The sequence below is a fragment of the Eutrigla gurnardus genome (assembly GCF_963514095.1).
Source record: "Eutrigla gurnardus genome assembly, chromosome: 1".
NCBI classification, from domain to species: domain Eukaryota; kingdom Metazoa; phylum Chordata; class Actinopteri; order Perciformes; family Triglidae; genus Eutrigla; species Eutrigla gurnardus.
The window spans coordinates 11176-15952 of NC_139915.1; positions in this window are offsets into that span (position 1 = coordinate 11176).

The following is a 4777-nucleotide window of genomic DNA, read 5'->3' on the forward strand; positions in this document are numbered from 1 at the left end:
TGTGAGCACTCCACGCACGCACACACACGCTTGGACACGCACGCACAGTACGGTATGATAACTCTGCCGGCCCGGGGAGAGAGACATGCATCGGCTCGGCCCACAGTGCTCAGCAGCAGAGAGGTGACGAGACTAGAGCCGAGCTGTATTGTGTAGTGGAGAGGGGCCAACACACGCTATGCGTAATTGCGCACACACGCGCGATCGTCCTCTCAAATGCGGCTGCATCCGGCCCGGTTCAGCAGCATCAATTTTTTTTTTCCACCTACAAAAAAAGTCCTCCCAGTGCGTACTGGATTCCGGCTGGCAGCGCCACTGGGTGTTGTTATATATTCACATTGAAATTCTGACATTGATTTGAGCCCCACCGTCGTATGAGTTAGCCCCACCGTAGTTGAACCAGAAAAAATACTCTGGCGCCGCCACTGGCTGCGCGGAGGTGCTCCTAATGTAAATGATTATTGATTTATGAATGAATTGATAGGTGGCTTATTTTTGGCATATTGATTTTTTTTTTGGCCTGGCGGCAGGTCCCCTTGGCCTGTACAATGGTAGGGGAAACACTGGTATATATCCAAAGGCGTTTTATTGAAAAAATCCACAGCAAACATTTCTGTAAGTTTGTGAGAAGATACCTGAAGTCATCTAGAATGCACCTGAAGTGAAATGAGTCACTGGAAACAGAGAGTTACATTTTAAATAATTTTTTAAGATGTCATATTTGACTGTGCAGGAAATATCCAAAGGCATTTTATTCTGATATATTCCACAGTGAAAAATTCAGCTTTTTTTTCTGGAGAAGATACCTGAGGTCATCTAGAATGTACCTGAAGTGAAATTAGTGATTGGAAACAGACGGTTTAATTTTAAATAATTCTTTAAGAAAATGTAATATTTTACTGTACAGTACATATCCAAAGGCGTTTTATTGAAAAAATCCACAGCAAACATTTCTGTAAGTTTGTGAGAAGATACCTGAAGTCATCTAGAATGCACCTGAAGTGAAATTAGTCACTGGAAACAGAGAGTTACATTTTAATTAATTTTTTAAGATGTCATATTTGACTGTGCAGGAAATATCCAAAGGCATTTTATTCTGATATATTCCACAGTGAAAAATGCAGCTTTTTTTTCTGGAGAAGATACCTGAGGTCATCTAGAATGCACCTGAAGTGAAATTAGTGATTGGAAACATACGGTTACATTTTAATTAATTTTTTAAGATGTCATATTTGACTGTGCAGGAAATATCCAAAGGCATTTTATTCTGATATATTCCACAGTGAAAAATTCAGCTTTTTTTTCTGGAGAAGATACCTGAGGTCATCTAGAATGCACCTGAAGTGAAATTAGTGATTGGAAACAGACGGTTTAATTTTAAATAATTCTTTAAGAAAATGTAATATTTTACTGTACAGTACATATCCAAAGGCGTTTTATTGAAAAAAATCCACAGCAAACATTTCTGTAAGTTTGTGAGAAGATACCTGAAGTCATCTAGAATGCACCTGAAGTGAAATTAGTCTTTGGAAACAGACAGTTACATTTTAATTAATTTTTTAAGATGTCATATTTGACTGTGCAGTAAATATCCAAAGGCATTTTATTCTGATATATTCCACAGTGAAAAATGCAGCTTTTTTTTCTGGAGAAGATACCTGAGGTCATCTAGAATGCACCTGAAGTGAAATTAGTGATTGGAAACAGACAGTTTAATTTAAAATAATTCTTTAAGAAAATGTAATATTTTACTGTACAGTACATATCCAAAGGCGTTTTATTGAAAAAATCCACAGCAAACATTTCTGTAAGTTTGTGAGAAGATACCTGAAGTCATCTAGAATGCACCTGAAGTGAAATTAGTCATTGGAAACAGACGGTTTAATTTTAAATAATTTTGAACGATCGGTGTCACATATTACTGTAAAAGAAATATCCAAAGACGCGTTTTCTTCAAATATTCCAGTGAAACAGTCCGTCAATTTGTGAGAAGATACCTGAGGTCATCTAGAATGCACTTGAAGTGAAAGTAGTCATTGGAAACAGGCCGTTTAATTTTAATGAGTTTTTAACGATCGGTGTCACATATTACTGTATAAGAAATATCCAAAGATGCGTTTTCTTCAAATATTCCAGTGAAACATTCCGTCTGTAGGAGGCAAGTTAGTCATAAAAAAAACAAAAAAACAAAAAAAAAAACACACTTCACATGCAAAGCATGCTGGGAAGGAAATAAAAACGTTTTTCCCTATTATTTTAGCTATCATACGGGAAAAAAGCTCATTTGGGCTGCTAAATAAACTACTCTCAATAAAGTAAGAATACTTTTACAACAAAAGAAATATTTAAAGGGAAATTATTATTTTCTGCTTGCACCTTGACTGAAGGTAATGTCTCAGGTCATGACTTAAGGAAATCAGGACCCACCTCAGCAAGGATTGGTCCATTGGATCTAAGGTTTTAGCACCCCCTTGTGGTCAAGCGGTGTATGGGATGCTTGGGATTTGCTCTGAAAAAACTGGGCAATTTCTGCTCTGTTTGGTCAAGTTGGAACTACCAGTCGGGGTTAACAACTTGTCTGAGTTAAAGAGTTGGTAAGGTTTCACCTCTGCTCTTCTGGAATCACGGCACGAGGGACTCGGACTGGGACATCTGGATCTGGAAAGGCAGGATCTGTTACTCATCATCTTCACTACGGACCTGGAACACACTCACCTGGCCACTCTTCATAACATTTCCCCGTCCCTTTCCGCCCCTCCTGCACGGGCCTGCAGGTGGGGAGGGATGGGATTCAGAGAGCGCCTAGACGGGCGGGGGAGGGTTCTTGGTGTAGACACATCACCCCTCTTTATTCTCTGACCCCATCCCCCCTCCTGCACGGTCCGGCGGCTGGGTCGGTAAGGGATACAGAGGCGCCTAGATGGTGGGAACTAAGGATGGAGTAAATCTAAATTAAAGTCAAATTAAATTAGATTAAATATAAAAAAAACCTTACCTATAGCACTCTGATCATAGCACTGTCGCTCTTAAGGTACTACTTTACTCAGATGAGGAACTAATACTTGTTCTATTTTTAGCTCTTACTTTATCAGCAATGATACATTGTGGTTTCTTTGTTTCCTTCTTTTGACAAATGTACTTATTGTAAGTCGCTTTGGATGAAAGCGTCTGCTAAATGACCTAAATGTAAATGAAGAGGTCAAATTTCATGTATGTACATGTTGTAGGCCTATATGAGATCTGGTGAGAGGTATATATTTAAAGGGGCACTGTAGGCTGCATAATTAGGAATAATAAGTCATTGAATAACCCAGTTAGGGTAGCCCTATAGCTGTCTTATCAGGGAGTAGACCTCGACCAAAGGAAAGTGGTAAAGAAATGCAGAATTACTGTGTTTCTTGCCAGAAGGACAACAGTGAGTTCAAAGTGATAAAACTCTTTCTTTCGGCCCGAAGGAGTTAAAGCATGAGAATAAATCAGGAGTTTCCAAAAAGGCAAAGGAATCTCATGAAATAAATATGAGTTCCTATAAGCTTTGAGAAAAAGGGATCTGTCAAATGGGACAATGACGCAGCATCCATCTTGCACTTGCTTTGCCTTCTGGTATCATGATAGGGGTATTCTGCTGCATGCAGATAGAGCAACATGTAACAATGACACTGAGTGTGCAGCCAGATATGAAATTCCACCCTTACTATACTCTGCAGTACTAGAAGAAACAGTGAGGTAAACAGTTCGGCAATCACAGTATATTCCCTATATTCCTCCGGGTTTGTGAGTTGTTCACTGAACCTGATAAATGACCCAATTTCCACAAAAGTGCAGAGAGAATATATCCTTCATATTCGGCTTTAAAGGATAAAATTTATGACTCAGAACTCAAAGAAGTAAATGAGGAATTTAATTTAAACATTACAGAAGAATAGAAACCACTGAAAGTGCCTTTTTGAATTTATTGTGTAATTTATTAAAGTTAATTAAAGTTGGTCTCCAGAAATAAAAGTTTCACACTATATTTCCATGTTTCAAGCCTAAGCAGAAAAAGTGTTAAGCCATTATAAATTAATGAGTGAGCCAGACAAAAGAATGATACATAATAATGTATGTATTGTTGGAAGCCAGTAGATGGTGCTACAGTGCTTCTTGTGTTTTTTTCTTCAAAAACTGTTCAAATACAAGGCATTATTAGTGTAGTTTAGTTTTATATTAGTTAGGGTTAGGTGTATTCTCAGTTTATTTTTTATTTTATTTGACCATTTCCCCCACATTCTTCTAAATATAATATAATTACACACTATTTATTAGATTCAAATGATATGCAGAATGTATTTAGGTTAAAAGTAATAATGTATATACAGTAAGTACCGAGTTAAATCTTTATAAAAAGGTGTTACAACTAAGAAAATTATGACTATGAATACGTGATTAAAATGTTATTCAGACCAACAACAATAATGGATTTTCTTTTGTGGACAGGCTTAGTTTTGTTTCATTGCTTTCAGGACTAATGCTTTGAAATTGATGGACACACACACACACACACACACACACACAAACACACACATACACACACACACACACAGTCAATCTGTCAATATCTGAACTCAAAGACTAAAAATCGTATATATAAATGTTTGTTTCACTCTTCAACTAACAGAATGAACACATATCAGCACAAACAGAAGAATCCAAATCAGAAAGGAGTTTATAGCCAAATACGTTTTCACATACAAGGAAATTTGCCTCGGTGTTCAGTGCGCACGATAATTACAAAGAG